This window comes from Hyla sarda, chromosome 12 (genome assembly GCF_029499605.1).
Source record: "Hyla sarda isolate aHylSar1 chromosome 12, aHylSar1.hap1, whole genome shotgun sequence".
Classification (NCBI taxonomy): Eukaryota; Metazoa; Chordata; class Amphibia; order Anura; family Hylidae; genus Hyla; species Hyla sarda.
This window is the reverse complement of record NC_079200.1, coordinates 80,768,713-80,782,343: the sequence shown is the minus strand read 5'-3', so window position 1 is coordinate 80,782,343 and position 13,631 is coordinate 80,768,713. Positions and strand designations below refer to the sequence as shown.

At 43.7% G+C, this 13,631-nt stretch overlaps 1 protein-coding gene across 1 annotated transcript in view; it reads left to right on the top strand.

The window, feature by feature from the left end:
• BCAS4 (breast carcinoma amplified sequence 4) overlaps positions 1 to 13,631 on the top strand; it is a 67,038-nt gene that overhangs the window by 6,404 nt on the left and 47,003 nt on the right. The gene's annotated exons all lie outside the window — the stretch shown is intronic.

The following is a 13,631-nucleotide window of genomic DNA, read 5'->3' as shown; positions in this document are numbered from 1 at the left end:
GTACTGAAAGGATTAAGATTTTTTTAAATAGATGTAATTTACACATCTGTTTAACTTTCTGGAGCCAGCTGATATATAAAAAAAAGTTTTTTTCCTGGATAACCCCTTTAACAATGGGAGATACTATCCTCAGTTTATACAGGTAAATGGTAAAAATTTGGGCAAACAAGAGATGCTGGAAAGTATAGATGAATAGTGACATGAGGGATACAGGACATAGCTAACCTTTCCTATTTGGCAGCAGGGACGTAACTACAGGGGGTGCAGATGCACCTAGGCCCAGGAGCCTGAGGGACCCGTAAGGTCTCTCTTATCTATATGAGGAGACATTGCTATAAATTATGCATTACAGATTTTGCAGTGGGGTCCATCATGAAAACTACACCCTGAGATTTGGGGTTTATAGTCTTCAGATGAAGCTGATTTATAATAGACCTTGTATCCTATTTTTCATTGTAATTCCTCTGTCCTAGAAGGATTATGGTTCGGTTCAATCAGTTCAATAAGCAACATAGTAATACCCCCCCTGCCCCTCATTCATAGTGGGGAGTAACTCCTCCTGTCAGTCAGACTTGTCCCCGGGGAATAGATCTCTGCAGATGCTGGGGGTCGATGAGGTGGAGGGAACAAGATTGATTAAGTCTCCATCTGCAGAACCTCAGGATGTGAGGCCCCAGTGTTCCCTTGAATTGCAGGTAGATATTGGCAGTGGCGCTACAATGTATCTGCGCAAGTAAAGTGTATTCGTCTATGTCAGTGGTCTCCAACCTGCGCACCTCCAGATGTTGCAAAACTACAGTTGTAGTTTTGCAACATCTGGAGGTCTGTAGGTTGGAGACCACTGGTCTATGCCATTTGTTAGGCTGAAAAATAGACATCCATCCAGTTCGGACTATTAATCTATAGTGTTGATCCAGAGGCAAAAAAAAAAACCAAAAAAACGTCCTGACTTTAGACTGGATACAATTGCAACAAATCCTCAGCTCTGAGATGGTTAACTTTTTCATGCAGGTTTTCTGAAATGAACCCATGTTTTCATTCATTGACAGCAAGCAGAGGTTTGAAATATGGTGACAAATTGAAGCAAGGTATAGTAAAACATTTTGAAGGGAAAAAAATAAGCCATGACTTTCCATTAAAAACGTATTAAGATTTATGTACATAGGTCTGCAGAGACTGTCTTTGGTGGCCCATTCTGTTTAGTAATCTTAATTTTGATATACAGTGATCCCTCAACTTACAGTGGCCTCAACATACAATAGTTTCAACATACAATCGTCTTTTCTGGACCATTGTAACTTGAAACCAGACTCAACATACAATGCTACAGACTAGATCTGCGAAACGTGTCAATGGCTGGAAGAACCGACCAATTAGAATGGGCATTCACTGGTAAAACCCCTGTATTACTGAAGTGCATGCACTGACTGGTGTCTGGTAGTGCCCCCTACAGTACAGGGAGGTATTACATATTCTGTACTACTCTTTACCTGTGCCAGGGTTAGCTGCTCCTTTGGACACCAGGTGAGGGCGGCTCCATTTTACTTTTTAGGACATTGTATGTACTGTACAGGACCCTGAAGACAGTGACACAGCTCCCATCTGATCTTTCTTACTTTTATATGTAAGGACTTTCTTTATCTGTATTAGTTATCTACTTATTTTTCTTTAACCCCTTAAGGACCAGGCCATTTTACACCTTAGGACCAGAGCGTTTTTTGCACATCTGACCACCGTCACTTTAAGCATTAATAACTCTAAGATGCTTTTACCGAATATTCTGATTCTGAGAATGTTTTTTTGTGACATATTCTACTTTATTTTGGTGGTAAATTTTCGGCATTACTTGCATCCTTTTTTTGTGAAAAATTCCAAAATTTCATGAAAATTTAGAAAATTTAGCATTTTTCTAACTTTGAAGCTCTCTGCTTGTAAGGAAAATGGATATTCCAAATAAATTTTATTTTTATTCACATCATAAAATGGACATATTTTTTCTTTTTGAAAAAATGAGAGGGCTTCAAAGTAGAGCAGCAATTTTCAAAAATGTCATGAAAATTGCAAAATCTGAAGGGACAGATGTTACAGAACTACAACTCCCAGCATGCCTGGGCAGTCTAGGCATGCTGAGAGTTGTAGTTTGGCAACATCTGGAGGGCTACAGTTTGGGCACCACTGTAACAGTGGTCCCCAAACTGTGACCCTCCAGATGTTGCAAAACTACAACTCCCAGCAAAGGCTGTCTGGGCATGCTGGGAGTTGCAGTTCGGCCTTCCTAGTGGTTGCCACAGTAAAAATAACTTTACTTTCAGTTTCATTTCTCCCCCCCCCCACCGTCGATTCCCTACCTGAGCCGGGATCTCCGGTGAATATCTGCGATGATTGCCGGGCCCCACGAGTCTTCTCCTCCAGGTACCGGCCTCCATGTTCTCCCCCCGTTCTGCCTGACATCCAGGGGTGGGCAGAACGGGGGGTTTCCATGGCAACCCACCGTCCTGCTCTGCCATTGGTCAGAATCAGTTCTGACCAATGGCAGGGGATGGGAGGAGATCGCAGCATTGCGACCTCACTCCTACCCTGCAGGATGCTGGGGCCTGTCACTCACAGGTCCGAGCATCCCTATTTTCCGGGTGATCGGGTCACCAGAGACCCGATCAGCCCGGAATAGGAGAAAATCGCATGTCTGAATTGACATGCGATTTTCTGCGATCGCCGACATGCTGGGGTCCCGGGACCCCCCTCGGCATTTGCACGGCATGCCTGCTGAAAGATTTCAGCAGACATGCCGTTCCGATCTCTGCCCGGCGCGCGGCAGAGACCGGAAATACAACAGGACGTTCTCTAACGTCCTTGGGCATTAAAGCCCATGTAGCGGGGACGTTAGAGAACGTCCTATGTCCTAAAGAGGTTAAAGGGGTATTCCAGGAAAAAACTTTTTTTCTTATATCAACTGGCTCCAGAAAGTTAAGCAGATTTGTAAATTACTTCTATTAAAAAATCTTAATCCTTTCAATAATAATCAGCTGCTGAAGTTGAGTTGTTGTTTTCTGTCTGGAAACAGTGCTCTCTGCTGACATCTCTGCTTGTCTTGGGAACTGCACAGAGTAGAAGAGGTTTGCTATGGGGATTTGCTTCTAAACTGGGCGGTTCCCGAGACACGTGTTATCAGAGAGCACTTAGATGGAAAAGAACAACTCAACTTCAGCAGCTCATAAGTACTGAAAGGATACATTTTTTTTATAGAAGTAATTTACAAATCTATTTACCTTTTCTGGAGCCAGTTGATATATCAAAATTTTTTATTTTCCTGGATAACCCCTTTAATTCTTACTTTTTCCTATTTTTGGATGATATTTTGGAGCTTCAGAACCAATTACCAGGTTTACATAGAGTTATGGTCTCAACATACGATGGTTTCAACATACAATGATCGTCCGGGAACCAATTAATATTGTAACTTGAGGGACCAGTGTATTTCTGGCCCTGTACTGAGACTTTACTGTCTTGAGAATAGATGCAGGCACTCCCTAGGGCCTAAAACATGACACCAAGTATAAAAGGTGCAACACTGCTGCTGTAATAATTCATCATCATTATGGTCATTATTATTACATTCTTTTATTTTAGCCCAAAAAAAAAATCTGTAAAAAGAAAAAAGCAACGCCCCTGATCATTGTGCTTCAGCGCTGTAAGGGCCATATGGCAGCATTTTGAAGAAATGCAAGAATGGCTTCACCGTTGCATTCTGCTTAGATACAGTGTGATTGACAGCCCCCCTCCCCCTATACAGTCTGTAGTCATTGACCCTAAGAGAGAGACATAAAGTCTGAGACTTGCCCACCCCCAATCTAGCTCTACAATATACCGTATTTTTCACCGTATAAGACGCACTTTTTCTTCCCCAAAACTGGGTGGGAAAGTTGTTGTGTCTTATACGGCAAATACCTGTCCTATTGCCGCGGTCCCTGCGGGCATCAACGGCCGGGTCCCGCGGCTACTACAGGACATCCCCGATCGCTTTGATGCCCTGTATTAACCCTTCAGACGCGGCGATCAAAGCTGACCGCAGCGTCTGAAGGGAAAGTGACACTAACCCGGCTGTTCAGTCAACTGTTTGGGACCGCCGCGGTGAAATCACGGCGTCCCGAACCGCTTACAGGACACCGGGGGGGGACCTTACCTGCCTCCTCGGTGTCTGCTCCGTGCCGGGATCCCCTGCATGGCCGGCACTCTCCTTCGTTGTCGTCGCGCACGCCGCCCCGTCATCCGATAGGAGCGGCGTGCGTAGCGGTGTGATGGCGGCGACTGAGAGCGAGGATACTGGGCAGCAGGGACGTTCCGGAGCGACGGGGACACCCTGGGGACGCGGCGACAACGATGGAGGGCAACATCCAGTGCATTGGTGATGGGTCCGGAGCGGTGGGGACACGTGAGTACTACCTCCTATACCAGTGGTCTTCAACCTGCGGACCTTCAGATGCTGCAAAACTACAACTCCCAGCCGTTGGCTGTCCGGGCATGCTGGGAGTTGTAGTTTTGCAACATCTGAAGGTCCTCAGGTTGAAGATCACTGTCCTATACTTTACATTGTATTTGGTTCAGAATCTTTATTTTCTAGATTTTTATCCTATAAAATTAGGCGCGTCTTATATGCCGGAGCGTCTTATATGGCGAAAAATACGGTAAATAAATTCTTCCAATCGAGATTGGAAATGCAATGGGGGTGGACTGATTCTGAGCTGTGACATCATCGCCGGAGCAAGAAGATTGTGATGTCATCAGGCAGCAGCTTCTGCATACATCCGCTAGCTAAATAATTCTACAAAAATCCCAAATCCAGTGACAGGAAGGTGGGTCACATGACATAGGAGATCACGCCTTCGCCTTCGGTGCCATCCACAGCATTTCTTAGTTTTCTTCTTTGTGCTAAATGAAGGATTCTGTATTTTTATTTCATCTCATCTGTTATTTTGCCATCTCGGATCTGCAGCCTTAAACAGACAACACGTGACGCCCCCAGTGTTGTGTCTCCAGCGCCATCTGTGCCCTCCTACCCCTGGAGGGGGTTGTTTCCCTGGGGCACATTCATATGTTTTGTAATTTTAGGATTTTAATTTTTTGTTAAATTTTTAGATGTTCTTAATGTTTTGACAAAGATTTCAACCTTCTCCGTTACATGACAGCAAAAACCTGCATTATAGCTGGGATATATAGGACACAGTCTACCCAATGCTTATGCTGATAAGTAGAGATGAGCGAACTTACAGTAAATTCGATTCGTCACGAACTTCTCGGCTCGGCAGTTGATGACTTATCCTGCATACATTAGTTCAGCTTTCAGGTGCACCGGTGGGCTGGAAAAGGTGGATACAGTCCTAGGAGACTCTTTCCTAGAATGTATCCACCTTTTCCAGCCCACCGGAGCACCTGAAGGCTGAACTAATTTATGCAGGAAAAGTCATCAACTGCCGAGCCGAGAAGTTCGTGACGAATCGAATTTACTGTAAGTTCGCTCATCTCTACTGATAAGAATAGTAGTCTGTAGGAAACCCTAGAGAGGACAAGCAGACACCCACAAGAATATACCCACTGCCATCAGTGTCTGACTGGTATCTGATAGGGTTATGGGGGTGTGGATATTCTAGGTATTAATTCACCCACGAGTGGATTGAAGAGCTCAGTAATAAGATAGCAGGACGGTACCTCTCAGCTCTTTTAGTACAATTCAGGTAGAGCCGATACTGGGTTTGTAGACCAGCTCCAGTGGGCAGATTCGGCTCGAAACGCGTTGGTTACCTGCACATCATTATTTTATTCAACATGGATATCCTTGGTTTTTAAAGAATGGATTAAAAGTTAAGTTTTATTCACCTTTCTACTAATTTGACTTTTGGAGCAGCTGGAGGCCCCCACTTTTTTTTGCCCTCTTTTTCACCAGTGGTACTGTGCTGGTCTGGTGATACCTTGGTAATGGGACTGTGTGTGCCAACCACTATAAGTTACATGATTCCCTTGTGAAGACAGTAGAGCAGTGGTCTTCAACCTGCGGACCTCCAGATGTTGCAAAACTACAACTCCCAGCATGCCCGGACAGCCAACGGCTGTCCGGGCATGCTGGGAGTTGTAGTTTTGCAACATCTGGAGGTCCGCAGGTTGAAGACCACTGCAATAGAGCACGTATGTTAAAAAGTTTGCCACATGGTGTCATGTTTTGTGTTTTCTCGACCAAAGAAGAATGGTCTGGCCTGAGGCATCACGGGATGGACCGCCCCTCATGTTTCATCATGGCATTTGTTATATACTTCAGAAACAAAATTGTAATGTCACAGCAATAAAGTAACTTCCACTCACTGGCCACTTTATTAGGTACACCTTGCTTGTACCGGCTTGAGCCCCTTTTGCCTTGAGAACTACTATTATTCTTCTTGCCATACTTTCTACAAGGTGCTGGAAACTTTCTTCAGAGATTCGGGTCCATAATAACATTTATACGATGTGCAGGTCCTGAACCATTGATACAAGGCAGGATGGATCCATGCTTTTAAGGTGTTTACGCCAAATTCTGACCCTGCCATCTGAATGTCGCAGCTGAAATCGAGACTTATTAGACCAGACAACATTTGTGTAGTCCTACATTTGGTGAGCCGGTATAAATCGTAGCCTCAGTTTCCTGTTCTTAGCTGGCAGGAATGGCACCCGGAGTGGTCTTATACTGCTGTAGCCTTTCTGCTTCAAGGTTTGACATGTTGTGCATTCAGAGATGGCATTCTGCATACCTTGGTTGTAAGGTGTGGTCTTTTGACTTGCTGTTGCCTGCCTGTCATCTTGAACCAGTCTGCCCATTCTCCTTTGGCTAGGCATTTTTTTTATCCATACAACTGCAGCTCACTGAATATTTTCTCGGACCCTTTTTTTTTTTTTTCTTTTGTAGACCCTGTAGGTTGTGCATTGAGGTTGACCCAATAGATCAGCAGTTTCTAAACCCCCTTTTTTCTTATGTGTGGTTTAAACTGCAGCAAGTTGTCATGACCATGACTACATGCCTAAATGCATGTAATTGGCTTATTAGCTATTGTTGTTTACTAGCAATCCAAATTGGACGATGTAAGAACTCTGCCTGGTCTGATGAGTCCTGATTCCAGCTATTAACCCCTTAAGGACTCAGCCCATTTTGGCCTTAAGGACTCAGACAACTTAATTTTTACGTTTTCATTTTTTCCTCCTCGCCTTCTAAAAATCATAACTCTTTTATATTTTCATCCACAGACTAGTATGAGGGCTTGTTATTTGCGCGACCAGTTGTCCTTTGTAATGACATAACTCATTTTATCATAAAATGTATGGCGCAACCAAAAAACACTTTTTGTGGGGAAATTAAAACGAAAAAAACAATTTTGCTAATTTTGGAAGGTTTCGTTTTCACGCCGTACAATTTATGGTAAAAATGACGTGTGTTCTTTATTCTGAGGGTCAATACGATTAAAATGATACCCATTATTACATACTTTTATATTATTGTTGCGCTTAAAAAAAATCACAAACTTTTTAACCAAATTAGTACGTTTATAATCCCTTTATTTTGATGACCTCTAACTTTTTTATTTTTCCGTATAAAGGGCCGTATGGGGGCTCATTTTTTGCGCCATGATCTGTACTTTTTTTTGATACCACATTGGCATATAAAAAACTTTTAATTAATTTTAAATTTTTTTTTTTTTTATAAAATGTATTAAAAAAGTAGGAATTTTGGACTTTTTTTTTTTTTTCGTTCACGCCGTTCACCGTACGGGATCATTAACATTTTATTTTAAAAGTTCGGACATTTACGCACGCGGCGATACCAAATATGTCTATAAAAAAAAATGTACGCTTTTTGGGGGTAAAATAGGAAAAAACGGACGTTTTTACTTTTTTATTGGGGGAGGGGATTTTTCACTTTTTTTTTTTACTTTTACATTTTTTTACACTTGAATAGTCCCCATAGGGGACTATTCATAGCAATACCAATGCTAATACTGATCTGTTCTATGTATAGGACATAGAACAGATCAGTGTTATCGGTCATCTCCTGCTCTGGTCTGCTCGATCACAGACCAGAGCAGGAGACGCCGGGAGCCGGACGGAGGAAGGAGAGGGGACCTCCGTGTGGCCTTATGAATTATCGGATCCCCGCAGCAGCGCTGCGGGCGATCCGATCATTCATTCAAATCGCGCACTGCCGCAGATGCCGGGATCTGTATTGATCCCGGCACCTGAGGGGTTAATGGCGGACGCCCGCGAGATCGCGGGCGTCGGCCATTGCCGGCGGGTCCCTGGCTGCGATCAGCAGCCGGGATCAGCCGCACATGACACAGGCATCGCTCCGATGCCCGTGGTTATGCACAGGACGTAAATGTACATCCTGGTGCGTTAAGTACCACCTCACCAGGACGTACATTTACGTCCTGCGTCCTTAAGGGGTTAAAGGGGTACTCCGGTGAAAACCTTTTTTCTTTTAAATCAACTGGTGGCAGAAAGTTAAACATATTTGTAAATTACTTCTATTAAAAAATCTTAATCCTTCCTGTACTTATTAGCTGCTGAATACTACAGAGGAAATTCTTTTCTTTTTGGAATGCTCTCTGATGACATCACGAGCACAGTGCTCTCTGCTGACGTTACTATAATAATAATAATAACACTTTATTTATTGTCGTCCTTAGTGGGATTTGAACCAAGTCCCCAGCACTGCAAGGCAGCAGTGCTAACCACTGAGACACCATGCTGCCCTTAGCATTCATCTGCTATGCACGGTTGCTAAAATGGACAGAGATGTCAGCAGAGAGCACTGTGCTCGTGATGTCATTAGTGTTCCAAAAAGAAAGGAATTTCCTCTGTAGCATTCAGCAGCTAATAAGTACTGGAAGGATTAAGATTTTTTAATAGAAGTAATTTACAAACATGTTTAACTTTCTGCCACCAGTTGATTTAAAAGAAAAAAGGTTTTCACCGGAGTATCCCTTTTAAAGTGGCCAGTGAGTGTATATTATGAGAGTCTTGTCACAGCCGTAGTAGGTACATTTTAATAGGAAAACTGATGTCACAGCCATAATATGCTACTTACATTAAGGTGGCAGTGATGTCACAACTGTACTTCATAACTTATATCGGAGATATAAGTTATAATATCATATTTATAGCTTAATATATATATTAAGCTGTAATATATAACTTTTATTATAGAAGCAGGACTGTCACAGCTATAGCATGCAGCTTATGATATATGTGGTGCTATTACAAATATGATAAATATCATATATTTGAAGAGGTGTGATGTCACAGCCACTATATAAAACCTATATTAGCAATAATGTCATGTGTCATACACACTAAATAGCCCCTATATTAGAGCCCACTTCCCCTCTTATAATTGAATCTTCCCTCTATGGGCATAAAACACGGAATGTAATATAATCTCCAGTGGATTCGATTCAGCGTGAATCCACGTAAAATAGGAAAATCCAGTCATTGGGTCGATTTGGAGCAAGATCTGGTCAGTGGGGACACGATTTTACTGCCAACCTTGTCAGGTGTTCTCATATAACGGTGGTATAGAGAGCATATGGGTAAGGTGCGTTTGAGGAAGAATATGGGGAACCCTGATAGGGGTAAGAGGAGGTTGTCGGCAATCGTTCTGCACACTCAGCGAAATACAATGCTGATGTCCTGAAATCCTACCAGGAATGGTCTATACCAGCAGATGACAGGCTCCAGGGCTATTGTGTCTAAGGAAAACTGAAAGGCATGACTGTGGGCAAAAGAGCAAAAGTTGTATCACTAAGTAGTGGAAAAACATGGCCTGGCCAAATAGATCCAGAACTCTGTGGCATCATTCTAATGAAAGGGGGGGGGGGGGGGGGCAGAAATTTGGCACAAAGCAGCATTAATCAATGCCCCTTCCTGTTAGGAATGAACAGTCCTCAGATCTTAAAGGGGTACTCCGCTGCCCCAGTGTTCTGAACATTTTGTTTCGAACGGTTGGAGCAGGTGGTGGGGGTCATGACGTCACGGCCACGTCCCCTCAATGCAAGTCTATGGGAGGGGGCGTGGCCGCCACGCCCTCTCCCATAGACTTGCATTGAGGGGACGTGACATCACGGGAAGAGTGGCCGTGATGTCACAAGCCCCGCCGCCTGCACCCAGCGTTCTAAAAGAACGGCAGGTGCTGCAGAGAGATTGTGGGTGGTCCCAGCTGCGGGACCCCCGCAATCAGGCATCTTATCCCTTATCCTTTGGATAGGGGATAAGATGTCAAGGAGTACCCCTTTAAAGGAATTGTTCAGTGAAAATGAACCTATCCCCTATGCACAGGACAAGAGCAGATCTGACTGCAGATTCCATCATATCCTAAACATCTTCAATGGGGTAACATTCTGGGGAACAAGGCACCATTGAGAAGGTAGGGTCTTGTTCCTCCAACCACTCCCCAGTGATGTGATGCGATGCCATTGAGCATTGTACAACTTCACACTGTTTAAACCAATGATGGACCAAGTCGTCCATGTGATTCAGCGTGAAACAGTCCTGTTCACTTCAGACTTAGATATCTGGAGAGGGGTGATGTCACAGCTTGTAATATAAACGAAGCGATATCATAACTAGATTATATAACATATCACGAGAGTTAACACTGGAAATGTTTACTGAGAAAATGTATCCAGATTTTTAGTAAATCTAACTAAACCTATTTGATCTATGAAACCGCTGTACAGAGGAAGGAATTGGAATGCGCATTACACTTCCCGTCTTAAAGTTGTAGTAAAAACTGGATAGAAATCTTAGGCTGCTTTCACACTATAAAATTCATCCGTTTTAAAGATCCGTTTGATGTTCCGTTATGAAAACCCTGAAAATCGTCCATTAAACATCTGTTAGAAAATCCCATTATAGTCTATGGGATTTTTACATTATCCGTTTTAATCCGTTATAGTCCGTTATTAATAACGGACATTATTCTGTGATGGGAGAATGAAGGGAAGAAATAGTGCATGCACTATTTCTCCCGTTACTATCTTCCGTCACAAAATAATGTCCGTTATTAATAACGGACTATAACGGATTAAAATAGATAATGTAAAAATCCCATAGACAATACAGTAATGGGATTTTTTAACGGACATTTAACGGCCGATTTTCAGGGTTTTCATAACGGAACATCAAACGGATCTTTAAAACGGATGAATTTTATAGTGTGAGAGCAGCCTTATTGTGTCCTGTATCTACAGTATATAGAGGCTAAAGAGTTCTCTGAGACAGTACCACACACGATAGGCTAGGATGCAGCGGCTTAGCAGAATATTAGACATGGTCGGCTTAGATACAGCAGCTCAGCTGAGTATTACACATGATAGGGTTGGATGCACTCCTCAGCAGAGTGAATCGCACTTGATAATTAGATTCAGCAGCTCAGCAGTCAGTATCACACATGACAGGCTTGGATACAGCTGCTCAGCGGCACTCTACCTAATGGTGATACTGTAGTTGCTCTTGTCATATGTGTGTCCATCTTTTCCATTGTGCTGCCATCTCCCCCTCCCCCCATCATCCTGATGCCTCTCAGGTGGTCTCCCTTGAATGGTTCTGACTAGTGTCTTGTTTCAGTCAGTGTGGCCCCCTCCCCCCATTTCCCAATGAGAGCTGGGCACGTTTTTTCCCCCCAGGCTGCTGAGCTGCAGTCTGGATTTGGCTGTGATTTCACATCATCCCCCAGCAGCAGATATCTGAATACATTGGACGAGACACCCGCCATGTTGTAGAGGAGACACTGTGTCTATTGTAGAATGGAATCATGGTTAACCATTCAGTGGCTGCACCAGGCCCTGATGTCCCTATATTTCCTGATCTCCATATGATGGATGTTCAGTTGTACTTTACAGTGATCGGAGCTGCTTTTAGCAATGAGACGTGCAGCTTGTGTGCATCACATGACCAGGCAGGTCTGTATCCACAGAAAATATACAGTACAGGTTCCCATTGAATAAAAGCACGTTAGTGACCAATAGCTGGCCCTATTACACAGGGCGATGCTGGACTATTCGGCTGATAAGCACCCGGTGTAATAGTGACGGCTCATAAATCAACTATGGCAAGCTTCATCCAGGAAAAAATACTAAATTGCTCTACATTGGTACCACTATCCTGTGAAGCTTCATGAGATGTTCCTTAAGGTTGGCCCGCTTTGCTGGCACTGTTTTTCTGAGCAGAGTACGAAGGAGTAATGTATCAGGGTCGTCTAAGATACTATTTTTTCCTTTATACAATGCAGTATGTTCAAAGTCTATACAGTCCTCTTTGCAGTTGGCACTTCTGTGCCTATCCCAGGGCTCTATTCCTTCTCATAAGGAGGGTTTAGTCCGCCATTTCCTTCATACTGCAAGGATTGCCATTCCCAGTTTATGGAAGCGCACCCATGAACTTTCAGCTGTCAAATATTTTTTCACGATTACATGACTCATATGTTTTTGGATATATGTATGTATGTTTTTGACATGTTCTATAAAAGCACTTGATTTACAAAAAAAATTTTTAAATAAAAAAAATAAAAGGCTGAACTGTGATTGGGTGCTATGGGCAAATCAGACTATTATGGTCTCAGACACATTGATAAATCTAGGTCATTTGATACATTGGCCCAAATTTACTAAAACTGTCCAATTCTTTGAGAGTGTTAACTATATAGCTCTCACAGGGTAAGAAGAATCGGCACACTCGGAACACTTCAAATGAAACCATTCCTTTATTGAAAGGAGTGGTCCAGTTTAGTAAAGTTTATCCCCTATTCAAATGGGATAGGGAGCCCAGCACCCCGGCTCTACCTATGCAGGGAGCTGTGTCGACCACCGCACAAAGTGGCGATCAACACCCCCCCTCCATAAGGACTTGTCGTGGATGGCCATCAAGGGAGGACTGTCTTTGAGGTCATTCATGCATGCCTGTGACCTGGGCAGAACCCATTACTGTCCCCGATACCTCTATGTGGAGGAAACGTCTTTTGGCAGTGCCCTTTTGCACAGGGTCTATTGGATGCACTGGAACCTGAACTGAGAGACTCTGTACCCAGGAACTGCCTATCGCACCATTCGGGGCTTTACGGTCTGTGCTCTGGGGTCCACGATGTTGAGGCCATCCTGGAGGCCTAGCGCCTTATGAACTGTTTTAAGGACGCTGTATGGCTGGCCAGGAACCGCCTCGTCATCAACAGGGAGAACATGTCTGTCCAGGACTGCCGCAGGTTCATCCGCAGTCTGCTGAGAGACTATGCCATCTTGGATAGCCCGGGTGTCGATGAAGAAGAGGAGTAAAGACCCCTCTTCTTCCCCATGTCCCCCTGAAGTTATCACCCAGTAGTTTGGCTTCCCTACCCCCATAGTCTCCCACAACCCATGCCCCTCCCCGCCCCCATAGCCCCACACCCCTCCCCCGATCACAGATTGTATTGTTTGGTTATTTCGAATTTGGTGTTTTTCAGGATTGAGCGCAGTGTTAGAGTAGCATGCTGTGCTGTATAGCTTAGGGAACCTGTACTATGTACTGTACAGTAATGCTTTGTGTGATTGTAATTTATTGTATGACTTGTAATGACTGAACGATCA